This window comes from Sminthopsis crassicaudata, chromosome 3 (assembly GCF_048593235.1).
Source record: "Sminthopsis crassicaudata isolate SCR6 chromosome 3, ASM4859323v1, whole genome shotgun sequence".
NCBI classification, from domain to species: domain Eukaryota; kingdom Metazoa; phylum Chordata; class Mammalia; order Dasyuromorphia; family Dasyuridae; genus Sminthopsis; species Sminthopsis crassicaudata.
In genome coordinates, this window is record NC_133619.1 from 513578019 (window position 1) to 513593243 (window position 15225).

Sequence of the window (15225 nt, forward strand, 5' to 3'; positions counted from 1 at the left end):
TTTCTCAGCAGAGATGCTGGGGTGGATTGTCATTTTCTTCTCCAGCTTATTTTATAGATGAGGAAACTGAGACAAACAGGGTCAAGGGACTTGTCCAGAGTCACACAGCTCATGTCTGAGGCTGAATTAAACTCAGATCCTCTGACTTCAGGCACAGCACTACACCACCTAACTGCCAAAAAGAACAGCCATAGAATCACTCCGGAATATCATCCTAGATGCAGGATCCCTCACTGATCCATCTTGAATCTGTGACCTGGAACTGGGAGATGACCCACAGAGTTGCCAGTTGGCTCCTGCTCCCATACCCTATGCATATTTAAGCCCTTCTATGTAGGATCAGAGATCTCATTTTGCTTTGTGTAAACTCTTCCTGATCTAAAAGTTTTTATGTGATATACTCTAGGTTAGACCCACTCCTATTGCTTATAAACCCTATCTCCCTGGACTAAAAAAATTAAATCATGATTTTTTTTTTCTTGGATTTGCTAATTAGGATTTTTGTTGTTGTTGTTGACAAAAACACTCCTCAGGATTTGGTCTGGCACATTTTTGAGATCTGAGCTCACTATACTTCTTTTTGTTATTCTGCTGTTTGGACTCTGCCTTCTTTGACATTTAAAAATCTTTCACAGCCTGGCCCCAGCCAATATACTTCAGCCCCACTGTGGTCTAGCCAAGCTAGCCTTCTTTCTTTTCCTTACATACTCCATTTCCTTTCTCAGTGCCCAGCATGCATTCTTCCTCACCTTTGTCTCACAAAATCACTCAGTCCTTCATGATTTAGTTGGAGGATGACTTTCTTTAGCAGCTCTTTCTGGATCTCAACTGCCAACATCCTCTGCCACAATTTGTAGGTAACCTATTCTATTACTCACATATATATTTATATATATAATCATAGTATTATAGCTTTCTAATACTGTTGTATTATAGATTTCTATGTTCTGTACCATGTTGTCTTCCCTAATAAAATATAAGATCCTTCTGAGGAGAGAAACACAGATTTAGGGCTGAATAGGACTTTTTTCATTTTTTACATTTTGTATCCCCAGTGCTTAGTATGGTGCCTGATACATATAAATGCTTGTTATTGATTGGCAAGCACCCTAGGTTTCAGGAAAGCAGATTTCAAAGGCTTTTGAGCAGAGTTTTTTAACCTCTTTTATATCATAGACCCCTATGAACCTTTTGTCTGAATGATATATTTAAATACATAAAATATTACACATGAAATGCATGGAATTTATGTTGAAATACAATTATAAAAATCTATAAAATACACATTCACAGACCTCAGGTTAAGAACTTCTGGCTTAGAGAAAGGATAGACAGGATTCTTTGAGTCTCAAGTATAAAATTTTGAAGAATCAAAGCGGAAGAATGTCAATGACCATGAAAAATGCGAGTTGTCAAAAGAAATAGGTATGGAATTCATTGACCGGCTTAGATTTATTTTGCCTTAAATTTCAAAGGCATGTAGAAGAAAAGAAGGGAGTTGGTGATAACTAGAAAATATGACATGATGTTAAAAAAAAATAGTGACAGTTCAGAATGAACTGAGATTGGTAAGGAAAGCCAGGGATAATAAAAAGGATAGATAGGTTTTTAAAAGCCATATTAGGGAAAAGAAGAAGAAAGAAATTAAATTTAGATTAATGAAGGGATGTCACCTCTGCTGGAGGTGAATAGGAACACAGTAAGGTACGAATGATTTTTGGATTGAAAAAATAGAAGAAAAGTGGCTAAGGGAGGAGCTGATCCTCTACACAATTCAGGAGATAATAAGAAAGCAACTAGTTATTCTTGATGAATAGAAGTCTCCAGACCTAAAAATTATATCCTTAGCTACTGAGAGAATTGGCAGATGTGATTGTCAAGTGACTGACAGTGATATTTGAGAGACAATGGTGTTACAAAATTACATAGGAATGGAGAAAAGCTATTGTGCTCACTCAGTGAGCACTTATTAAGTCCCTACTGTGTTCCTGAAACCATGTTAAGCACTGAGGATACAAAGAAATTTTAAAAAGAGTCCCTTGTTCTCAAGTATGGGCAGCTAGATGAGACAGTGGATAGAGCATTGGACCTAGAAGCAGAAAGATACTTCCTAGCTATGTACCCTGAACAAGTCACTTGACCCTGTTTGCCTTAGTTTCCTCATCTGTGAAATGACCTGGAGAAGAAAATGGCAAATCGCTCCAGTATCTCTGCCAAGAAAGTCTTGAATCAGGTCATGAAGAATTGAACATGACAGATATAAGCAAACAGTCCTCATGAACTCAAGTAGTTTATAATCAAATGGAGGAGACAATAAACAGAAAACTATGTACAAATAAGCTTTTTACAGGATAAATTTGAAATAATCCAAAGACTGAAAGCACTAATATTGAGGGAGATTAAGGATTTCTTGAATAAAATAGGACTTTAATTAAATCAATTAATAAGGCCTGATGAATGAAGTCAGTCTTGATTTTCAAAAAAGAGGAGAAAGTCAAGTCTGTAAACCAAAGTACTTCCATTCACCTTGATTTCAAGGCGATTTCTAAGACATTGCAGCTATGCCTTTCACAAGTCTTAATTTTATTGTTTGAGTTTTGATGGCAAATTGGAGGAAAGACTGATTTGATTGGATGTTCAAGTAGCTAATCTTATGCTGAGAACTTGAATAGGACAGTGACATGGTCAAAGTTACATTTAAAAAATATTAATTTGGCAGGTGTGCGGAGGATAGATTGGAGAAGAAAGATAATGGAAACATGGTGACCATTTAGTATTTCAATAGTATGGGCAAGAGATTATAAGGGCTTGAATTAGAGAAGTGGTTGCATAAGTGGGGAAAAAAGATATGGAAATTAAAAACATTATGAGGGCAAAATGGCAAGATTTGACAAGTGATTAGATATGGGAGTAAGAGAGAAGAAAGAATCAAGGATGACTTTGAGGTTGTGAATCAGGGTGACTGAATGATGGATGGTGGTTCCCTTCAACAGAAATAGGGAGTGAACACTGGAGAATGAGTGGGTGTGGGGGAAGAACCAGTGCATTCTATTTTGAATATGTTAAGTTTGGAAACAGGAATTCATGATTCATTTCCCTAAGTTGACTAACTTAACATACAAAAAGAAATGGGAAGGAAATTCCAGGTGGTACTATAAGTGGGTAGAGTACTGGGTAAAGGAATCAGAGTTCAAATCCAGCCTCAGACATTTACTTGGCTGATCTTTAGTAAGTCACTTAATCTCTTTATGCCTCAATTTTCTTATCTGTAAAATGTGAAAAATAATAGAACCTGCCTCTCAGGGTCAAATGAAATAATATTTGTAAAAGCTGCTAGCATAATGCCTGGCACATAGCCTGCAAGAAACTGAACTGAACTCTCCTGGTCACTTTTGGTGAGCCATGTGTCTTTTGGCTCAACAATGAAGGACTTGGTGGTTTGCAATAAATAATGCAGTTAATTCTAGGCTAATGTTTCATGTTTTAAATCTTCATCAGCATGCATTATGAATCTTTCATGCATTAAGCATTCCTTTTGTGTGGACAAAATAAATAGCAGCCTTATACCTATTCAACATTGTAACCCAGAAACCCTAGATATAAGCCATATTTCTGCCAAGGTTCTGGGATTGGGAAATAATGACAACCCCAGAGGCAATGATGAAGCCCAATTTCTCTATGATAGGTCAGGCTCCCAGTCTGAGTGTGAGCTTGAAGCTAGAGCCCCTTAGTATTTTGTAAACTTTCAAGGGCAATAGATATTTGAATTGTTTTTAATAGTACTGGAGCACCTACTCACATATGAGCAGCTATGTGGTGCAGTGGATAGAGTTCTAGCCCTGGAGTCAGAAGAATTTGAGTTCAAATCTAGCTTCAAACCTCCTACAAACTGTGTGACCCTGGACGAGTCACTTAATCCTGTTTGCCTCAGTTTCCTCATCTGTAAGATCAACAAGTGGGAGAAAGTGTTCTGAGTCTTATCCCCCATCTGTCATTACACCTCAGTGCTAAATGCCGTGCAGACCCAATTGGCCCAAACTATATGAAGTGATTTCTTTGAGTCTCCTTTCTAGTTCCTAGGTCAGCCACTGTCAGTCCAGTGTGCTTTCCAATACGGTGCTACAAAGGTGCCAAGGTCTTTAGGCTAACTATAGAAAGGGATGAGAAAGATTTGAGAATTTTCACTTGTGCATGAGTAACATGTTTTCTGAAAAAGCAGACTTGACTGAAAAGCAACAGATAAAGCTGCAGATACAGAAAGAATGTGCAGAATGTCTTTAGACTCGACACTTTTAGACAGTACCAAATGCACAGATGGTCCTATGGGAGTAGCACCATCTACTCACACATGACATGTCTCCCACAGCTCAGAAAAGGGCAACAACAAATTGCCTTCTAATATATTTTATTTCGTGAAAAATGTATGTGCTTTGTGTGGGAAGAAGACAGAGACAAAGACAGACAGACAGACAGAGACACAGAAGAGAGACAGAGGAAACAAAGAATAAAAGAGAAAGACAGAGACAGAGACAGACAGAGAGAAGAGAGAAAAGAAATGTAGAAAACAGAAAGAGTGAAAGAGAAAGACAGAAACAGAGACAGAGAGAAGAGAGAAGAGAGGTATAAAGGAGAAGAGACAGGAGAGAGGAGTGAGAAGGGAGGAAGGGAGGGAGACAGAGAGCGAGGGATAGAGAAAGTAAGTGCAAGAAAGAGAGAGAGGGAGGAAAAGACACAGAGGACGAGACAGACAGAGACAGAGAGACAGAGAGAAACAGAGAGGAGGAGAAGGGGGAGGAATTTTTTTTTTTTTTTTTTTTTTTTTTTTAACCATGCACAAAACTACATCAATTGAAACCTGCTTTATGTGGGACCTGGGTTTGACTGTGGGAGGGGAGATTTACAATTCATTCTGGTTTGTCTTCAAACACAGTTAGAAGGAAATTCAGTCTCGCTTTACAAATGAAACTAAAACTTCCCCAAATTATGCTTACTTTATTTCAATAAACATCATGTCTCAGCTGCCTTCTCATCCTAGAAGATCCCTCCATCTCCCAAGAGTGAGCTGCAGTTATTCTCTCTGAAGCAGACTGAAGTACGGGCTACACCATTAGTGATTTACTTAAGACTTTCTCATTCAGCAATGCTACAAAACAGCTAAGAGTAGGGTTATTTCCCACAGTGAGGATGTGAGAATAGCACAAGGATGTGTTCAATAAATAGTTACTCATTTAATTTTCAAGGATTTTGCCCTCAGGCATGCTGCAAGTAAACTATGAGGCCAGAAAAGTGGATTTCTAACTTCTGAGTCATTAAGAATGTAAAAAAGGACTATATTTTGAATCAGAGGATCTGGGTTCCAATTCTGCTGCTGCTACCTACTAAAACTAAAAATTCATATGGCTTTGGGACAATCATTCCCATTCTACAACTCACTTTGTTTATATAATAAGTCAACTGCACCAGACCTTGACACTCATAGAAGCAAGTTCTTTGAGGCTGGGCAATGAGAAAAAGCTTTCATAGCTGCCAGAAAATCTATTATTTTCATCCTCAGCGCAAGATGACTATTTCTATGTTGCTTTAAGGTTTTTCATGCCCATTTCACTCAATAACCTCAAGAGAGAGGCTATCACTATGGAAACTGAACTCTCCAGGAAATAGTCTGCTGCTGAATCTTGGCAGAGCACCAAGCGGGAGGCAACACTCACATTGCCATGGCAGCCTTCCCTAGTGCCATCCTTAAACAAGTAAAAATATTCATAGCCTATGACTAGTTTTTCCCTAGTTGCCTCCATATCTCTCTTTCATGTTCATATATTATGATTTTTTACAAAACATTCCTCACAATAACCCAATGTGGAAGGTACTATTACCACTATCAGGTTGTAAATTTCTTGAAAGGGCTATCTTTTGCCTCTTTTTGTATGTCCAGTTTCTGGAACATTTGTTATTGTTCAGTCATGTACAACTCTTTGTGACCCTGTATGGGGTTTTCTGGACAGGGATACTGGAGTGGTTTTTATTTCCTTTTCCAGCTCATTTTACACATGAGCAACTAAGGCAAAACAGAATTAAATGTCCTGGGTCACAAAGCTTTTGAGTATCTGAGGCTGGTTTTGAACTCAGATCTTCCTGATTCCAGACGTTATGTTCTAGCCACTGTGTCACTCCGCTGCCTCCATTTGGCAAACAGTATGTTCTTAATAAATGCATATTGATTGGTTATTTTATCTCTGTGTGCCTTTTCCTTCTACAAATGTATGTATAGACATACAATTTATGTCTATAAATTACATAAGAGCAAAGCCTATCTTAAATAAACTTTGAAATATTTCCTAGCCTAATGTTCTGCATCAAGAAGGCATTTAATGTTTGTTGAAATTAATTAAATGGCAGTTGAAGTGAAGATGACTTAGGAGCCATTATAATAGTTGGGAAGAGAATGGGAGATGAGGGCTGGATTGCAGTGGGATTACAGAGTAATTGTAGTAGGAAAACAGGAGAGATGTATATGAATAAAACCATGTAGAAGGAAGACACCTGCATGTTGGCCAGGTTATGGCGCACAGTTATGTATGGAACCCACTGAATTATTAGACCATTGACATAGAGGAAGGAGGAGAAGAGAAAGAGGAGGAAGAGGAAGAGGAGGAGGAGAAGGAATAGAAGAAAGAAAAAAGTGAAGATGATGAAGATGAAGAAAGAGGAGGAGGAGAAGGAAAAGGTAGAAAGATAAGAAGAAGAAGGAGAAGGCTGGGAATTGTGACATTTCCAGACCTTCAATAAGCCCTAGCTGCTAAAATTTCAAAATAATCTATTACTTTGTCACCAATATATTTCCAAAGATATTTAATTGAAAATGAAAGGACACTATATAGTCTAATAAGAAGATGAATGGTGAGTATGGACAGGCTGCAGAATATCATTCATAATTAATGGATGGAAAATGATTATCAGACATATATTGTAACTGAAGGCAGAAGGATGGTCCCAGAAACTAGATAGCTGTCACTGGAGTGAATAAAATTTATAGCTAGTAATTTATGCTAAATTATACCTTAATGCTATTGAGATATTTTGATTTGCATTTCTCTTATTATTTGTGATTTAGAACAATCCTTCACTTGGTTACGCATGGTTTGCAATTCTTTTGAGTAGCCTGCAAGATCTTTTGTGGTCCTTTTCCTTGAGATAGGCTCCTATAGTAAGACCTCTGAACGGACTCCTCTATTTGCTTATGGCATGGTCTCCTATTCTCTCATCATTTTGGAGGAAAAAATATTTGGAGAGGTGGGGTGAGAGCTGTGTTCACACATATAAAAAATTATACTTGTTGTATTTGGTCCAAAACATTGAACTAAATGTAATTGGGTGGGAATTGAAGACAGGAAATCTGGGGCTTGGTGGAAAGATTTCCAATTGTAAAAGTGATCAAGAAATGGAATGTGCTGCATTGTCAGTTCCTCGTACCTTTCCATTGGTTTCTTCGTGTGGAGTTTGGAATTCTCACTCATTGAAGATGTTACAGAGGGATTTCTTTTTCAGATATAGGTTGGATAAATAGTGGCTGAGGTCTTTCTCAGCTCTTGAGTTTCTGTTTCCCTGACTTTTAAAAGAAAATCTACCTTAAAACAAATAACTCACCATTTTTTTTCAAATGCCAAGAGAGGGATTATTCCATCCTTTATAAAGATAATATTATTTAGTGATTGCTTGGTTTTGTGCCCAAGAACCTAAAGAACCAGAAAAATTGGAAGGAAAGATTTAAGAAGGAGAAGTGGAAAAGAAGAGAAAACTCTTGGGTGAGCATCAAATCCCAGAATTTTAGAGGAAAAGAAACTCTCAATAGCTAACCGGCATAATTGGCATCCAAACTTCAGTTAGATATATGACATCCCTCCTTGAGGTTTTTGAATGGTTCATTTCTGTTTAAAACCAAGTGGAATTAGATAACCTCAGAGATCCTTTTTTAATGAATTCTATAATATCTGGAGTGACTTGCTCCAAATACCACCAGTAACTTGTCAATATAGTTATATTGTTCTTTATTGCTGCCTGTAGTTGTACACAACAATCTTCCCCAAAGTTATTGTTTTCTAGCACTTTTATTCTCTGTTTTCAAGACAAATTTGTCCCGAAATGAGATAGACCATGGAAAAGAACAGCTCATAGCCGTTCCTCAAGATCACATTCAAGAGAAGGATATGCATAATACCATTCACTAGAAAGACTTCCAGGAATGCTAGACCCCAAAGCTACAATATATTGTCATGAGAAAATCTCACTTGGTTCTTTTGTTCCTCTTCTTTCAACACAGGCAACTGGGAGGTACAGTGGATAGAGAGCCTGGCTTGGAATTTGGAAGAGCCGAGTTCAAATCCAGCCTTCCACACTTATTAGCTGTGTGATTCTGGGTAAGTCATTTAACCCTGATTGCCTCAGTTTCTCAATCTGTCTCTTTTTAAGATTCCCTAAGGATTTTGCTAATATCTCCAATGGTCAGTGATGCAGAATGACAGTGATAATTCTGTTGTTTAGAAAGCAATTTCAAGGGTCTTCTTTATGAAATAATAATTAGCAAATTATTTTTCAACCTCTTATTATACTGTCCTATAATTGCTATAATGCTGTCAATCTTTGTTGTTAAGCTGTTAAGCTGTTAAGATGCTGAGGCATATATTTTTATATGTATTTGTCATTTTTATGACAAATGTCTTTTTATATTTTTTATTAAGGAATCCACTTTTAAATCATGTGTCTATTAACTTAGGTGTTGGTACTCTTACTATGAAATAATTGATTTATATTGAAGAGGATTAAGAGATAACTAGAATCATGAGATCAAGCAAGTGATGCCTCAGAGAAATGCTTACTATGCTAGAGTTGGCAAAAGTATATGCACATGTACAAAAATGTTTTGTTGTGGCAAGGAATTGGAAACTGAGTGGCTGCCCATCAGTTAGAGAATGGCTATAAAAAATAATCAGCAGTATGATTTCTGAAAAGCCTGGAGAGAACATGAACTGAAGCTAAGTGAGTTGAGCAGAATCAAGAGAACAATGTACACAGCAAGATTATGCAATGATCAATTCTGATGGACATGGCTCTTTTCAACAGGGAGGTGCTTCAGGACAGTTCCAATGGTCTTGTAATGGAGAAAGCCATCTGCATCCAGAGAGGGGAATGTGGGGACTGAGTATGGATCACAACATAGCATTCTCTCTCACTCTTTTTGTTATTGTTTGCTTGCCTTTTGTTTTCTTTTTCATTTTTTTCCTTTTTGATCTGATTTTTCTTGTGCAGCATGATCAACGTGGAAATATGTACAGAAGAACTGCACATGTTTAACATATATTGGAGTATTTGCTGTATGGGGAGGGAGTGGGAGAAGAGAGGGAGAAAAAAGTTTTGAAAGGGTAAATATTGAAAACTATCTTTGCATATATTTTGAAAATAAAAAGCTATTATTAAAAAAGTATGTGCCCATTAATAAGGGTCTGTTTTAAAGCTCCCCTATTTAACAAAGATATTACAGGGAATATTTTGTAAGTCATATTACTTCAAAACAACAAAAAAAAATTATTCAAACAGTTCAATGAATAATGTATCAAGGAAAACATCTGTGTACCAATAGGATATCTTCTTCCACAAATGACCACACATGCTGAGAAGACATATGACTTGTTAACACACATGAAAAAGCACATTCCTGGAATTTATGTGATGGGGTCACAGATGGAGAGGACACACACATAAGGGACATATATGCACTGATCAAGGTGACACACCTGTAATGCTACAGACACGTGATGTTTTTTGGTGATAGACTACTAAACACTAGGCTTCAAGTCTCTGATCTTGGGAACCTGTCTCTGCTCTATATTATAATCCCATTCTTTTCTGTTTATGTTGTCTAGCTTTTCTTTATTATCAGATTCTGTATTTCACCTCTTTGGGGTCATCTAAGGCTGACAGCTGATTCTGTTCACAGCCACTGGATCTGTGAAACACCACACCTCAATAAGGAAAAAAACCCAATTAGGGCAAATCAAGGTCAACTCCTTTTTTGGAGACTGGTTGTATGTGGTGTTACTTCACTGTACACTGTCCTAAACCACTATTTCACTTATGGAAAGAAATTACTTGTAACTCAAATTTAAGCCCTTATGGGGATCCTATGTAGATAAAATCCATGTCCTGGGAGAGGAGCTATAATTATTATTATTATTATGTCCAGATACATGTCCCTATATTAGCCACTGTATTTCAGGGGGAACAGAGCTAAAACCATAAAGGTTCTTTTTTGTTTTAGTATTTCTTAATGTTCCATATGGAAAAAATTTTGGGGAGGGAATTTATTTTCCTTCTTCCCATTTCCTCTCTCCACTGGCATTCATATGACATATGTTCATAGGAACCATTGTGTATAACCTGTGGCAGAGCATTCTGAGCTCAAATTGGTCTAATCACCCAGATTGATCACACTAGCTTGTCTCTATACAGTGATGTCATTTTGGTCCTCTTTTAGAACAAAGAACAACAATCAAACATAACCACCATGATATGGAGGTGATTCTGAGCTGTTGAAGACTATCCCAGTGAAACAAAATCTCTGGCATTTCCCATAAAGATGGAAAGTCCAAGTCCAATGACAGACTGACAATGCTAACAAAAGGCAGAGGCAAGACTTCAATTGATAAAATTGTGACATCTCAGAATTAGCTAGAATTTCAGAAGCCATAAAGCCTAATAAACATCAATCCTCTCTACAACAACCCTGATAAAAGATCAAGCAACCTCAAAATCATTTTATTTTCAGATAACAATTATATGCACATTTTTAACTCATATCAAATCAAATTCTGCAACCTAAGGAAGAACTACTCTCTGGAATCCAGCAAAACCAGTTTGCTTCTCCTTTTGGTGACAATCTAAAATGATCAAAGAAAACTTTCTGTGTCTTAAGAATTGTCTTTTTTTAAGATAAACATTCCAAGTTCTTCAACCACTCTGGATCTGGTATTATAATAAAAGTTGTGTTTTCCATGGAGACTCTTCATTCTGATTAGGATAGATGATTATGATTATGAGAGTGGAAGGAAGGTCAAGCCTCCAGTATCACTAAAGGACATTAAATAAATGAAAGGTCCTTATTGTGGGATCATTAACTATATAATGCTCTGTAGAAATCAAAATAAAATTATTTTCCAAGTATTGAAGCCTAACATATATTTCCTTTGATGATTCAAGGATTTATTGATCTTTCCAATGATTTTTAGACTTCTGAAATTTGCTTAAGCAATTATGTAAACATTAATAATTTTATTTGATACAACTATCGAATATCAGCCAGAAAAGGCCTCAGAAACTATTAATTCTATCCCCATTAATTTTGTTTTTAAAATTTTGAGTTTTTAAAGTTAATAATTAACAATTATACACTTCAATAGACAAAGAACAACAACAACAAAAAAGAAATGTGAACTTATGGGCAGTTTGTTTTAAAAAAATAGCATATATAAACATATATATATATGCTAACTATATCAAGATAATAACAAAATTGTTTTATTAGTTTGTGTACACTTCTATAGTTCTTCTTAATTCCAAATAACAAGGAGGAATCAGTTGGTGTTCTGAAATTCACTTTATGAAAGTGAATATGTTTTTATTAAAATTCATTATAGCAAGGAAAGACAAAATATGCATAGCCAGAAGTGTATACTTGATTTTATGAAATTTTTTTTATTTTGAAAAACCAGAGCTAGAATTTTGAAAGGGAATATGGCTCAAGAAAGGTGAGTTGTCTTTAGAAACAAAATTCTAACTATATAATCACAAATTATTCCAGTAAGGAAGAAAATATTAGGCATTCAAAGAAATCAATGGAATTGCACAAGGAGATTTCTTATAAGTTCTGATTTTAAAAGAGAATGAATAAAGAATGGGAGGAAAAAATTGGAGATCCAAAATTCACTTTATCTGGGCCAGTGCCTGGGATTCTGAGTGCTGCATATGATTAAAAACTGCAATGGAAAGCTCATTAAAAATACTAAAACTGTGATGAGGAAAAAAAAAAAAAAAAAAAAAAAAAAAAAGGATGGAAGGATGATCAAAAAAAGGCAAATGCAGAAGAGCACAGATTTTTAAGTATGTCAGTAAGGTTAAACCAAGAAGGAGTTAAAGCTAGAGGCAAAAAGGAACTAATGCCTAGAATTAAAAAATAGTAATAATAGAAAGGCACAGTCCCACTTTTTCCTTCTTCTCCATCAAAGCTAAAGATGGGGAAGGTTAGAGCCAACATGATTGTGGGAGAACTGAAGACCATAGTAAGTATGGTGATAGCAAGAGAACATTAAGCCACCTGAAATGAGTTCAGATTTCAGATGAATTTTATCCTATCTAACGTGAAAATATAACAACAGAAACATTTTCCATAATTTTCATTAATTAATGAAAAAATTATACCAAATGTAAATGAAAGAAGATGGGATACAAGCACATGTATTGATTTTTAAAAGTGAAAAAAAAAGTTAGATATTAGAAACTACAAATTGTTAAATTTGAAGTCAATCAGGCAAAATTCTAGAAAGGGATATTAAACAGTTTGTGAGCAGAAAGGAAAAAGCAATGCTCACTAAAAGTTAACAAATGTTTGTTAGGATCAGGTCATGTTAAATTAATCTTATTTCCTTTTTTCACGTGACTAGTAGGTTGAATAAGCTGGATTATACTAACAACACACTAATTCTTGTAGACTACAAGATAAAATAACACATCGTTTTTTTAGGCAAAACAGAGAAACATAAGTTTAAGGACAGAAGAATCAAGTAGATTTAATGACTCCTTACAAATAAAAACAATAAATGGATCAGTGTCAGGAGGAAGGTAGGTCTTTGCTGACATGTTTCATGACTCTGTACTTAGCAATTACGCTATTCAGTATTTTAAATAAATTACTTCAATAAGAATATCAACAATGAAGTGAGCATAGATGGTCTAAATACTGCTTCTTTAATAATATATACATACATAAAGATATGAAGTAAGAATGTGAAACACTGTATCGCAGGCTCTATCATTCAGAGCATATCCTCACAACCCTTGGAGGTCTCTGGGTTGGGAAAGGTACTGTAGTCACACTGGAAGTTTTAAGAGACAGACAGCCTTTGGGAAAGCAGACTACAAGGAAGAAGTAGGGAGATGACCTCCTTAGCCCCACCTGAGAATTAACAAGTCATGTGGAAACACAGAAGCAGCAAAAGACAGAGGAAGTTGAGCACAGAAAGGAGAGGTTGAGGTGGGCCATTGGTCACTTGGGCTGAAACTACAAGTTGTACTTCCCTCTTCAAAAATTGAATGAAGTTTAAAAGAAAAATAAAAAGTCTGTTTTTCCTCAACTTCACTTCTCTATACTTTCCCAGTAACAGATATTGGAATAAACTCCTCTTACCTCTTTTACCTAAACATTTCCTTTATTCTGATCCTTGGGTAAGCAAAGGAGGGCAATGATACAATGCCTCAAAGATGTAAAAACTCTGGATTTAGTATCTTGGTTCATTCATGGCTTAGAAGAGTAGAACATGGGATCTGGTGCAAGCTGCAACGCCATAGTGTTGGCCCATCTTCAGTTTTAGTTACCTGTGACTTTGATGCTAACCCATCAGTGAGTGTAGTAAGAACAATAGGCAGGAATTCTAGAGAAAAGCCCTACTATCTCTCACTGAATGTTCTTGCATCCTTTTTACTTTGATCTTGACTACTGGACCCTTGCTACTGCCACTGCATCAGGATGCTACTCCCTACCTCCATCCTTACCACTGACAACTCCCACTCTGACTCTCTCAGGTAGGCTGATGGAGGATTACCATGACTTAGAGAAATATAAGCTTAAAATGGATCTTTATTAATGAAAGATATATATTTTTACCAGTTCTGCATAGTAAGCATTTCTCACTTTCTCATTTGTATCACTCATCTTTTGACTTCATGACTCTAGTTACCTCTTAATCCCATTCAATATAAAACAATTATGTCAGTAAGTTAAAAGACATAGATGTTTTAAAAAATGATTCCTTAATAAAAATATTAAAAGATATGTCTATCTTTATATACATTATTATAAATAAATATACAAGGATATATCTCAGCACTAATTAACAGGGAAAGAGTGACAGCAGAAGCAATAATTATAGAACAGTATGAGGCTGAAAAATAATTTGCTTGCTCATAATTATTTCATAAAGACCCTCCTTGTAATTACTTTCTAAACAACAGAATTAGCACTGTCATTCTGCATCAGTGAACATTAGAGATATCAGCAAAATCCCTTGGGGAACCTTGAAAAAAGACAGTTGAAAATCCATCTGCAGATAGGCATTGTATACAACCACTTCCTAATCAGGAAGCAACAAAGAACAATATAACTATATTGACAAATTATTAGTGGTATTTGGAGCAAGTCACCCCAGATATTATATTATTTCCGTTAAAAAGGATCTCTGAAGTTATTTAGTTCAACTTGGTTCTAAACAGGAATCAACCATTCAACAACTTCAACAAGGGATTCATATATATAACTGAAGATCAGATGGTGCCAATTATGCCAGTTAGCTACTGAGAGTTTCTTCCACCTCTAAAATTCTGAGATTTGATACTCATGTAAGAATTTTCTTTTCTTTTTCATTCCTTCCCTCTTAAATCTTTGCTTCCAATTTTCCTGGCTCTTTAGGTCCTTGGACATAAAATCAAGCAATCCAATCATAAGCAATTTTCTTCCTAAGGAATGGGAAAATCCCTTTCTTTGCATTTGAAAAATTTGATGAAATTTTGGGTTTGTTTTAGGCATATTTTCTTTTAAAAGCTAGGTATGGTTGGGAAATAGAAACTCAAAGCTGAGAGAAACCTCAGACACTATTTAACCCAACCTATATCTGAAAAAAATATTTCTTTAACATCTTTCACTTTTGGGAATTCCAGATTCCATATGACCCCACCAATGAAAAGATAACCAGGACCTGAGAGGGCAGCTCATTCCATTTCTGGACCACTCTAATAGCTGGAAATCCTTCCACCATGTTTTAGATTTTTTTCTCTGTAGCTCCCGTGCATTGCATCTAGTTCTGTCTTTTGGGGTCAAGGAGAACAAGTATAATCCCTCTTTCACTTGACAATCTCTTATATGTGTGAGCACAACTCTCACCACCCCTCCCCAAGTATTTTCTT

At 36.1% G+C, this 15225-nt stretch overlaps 1 protein-coding gene across 2 annotated transcripts in view; it reads right to left on the minus strand.

The window, feature by feature from the left end:
* The window catches only part of MAP6 (microtubule associated protein 6), a 79343-nt gene that overhangs the window by 26010 nt on the left and 38108 nt on the right, over positions 1-15225 (minus strand). The window lies entirely within an intron of this gene.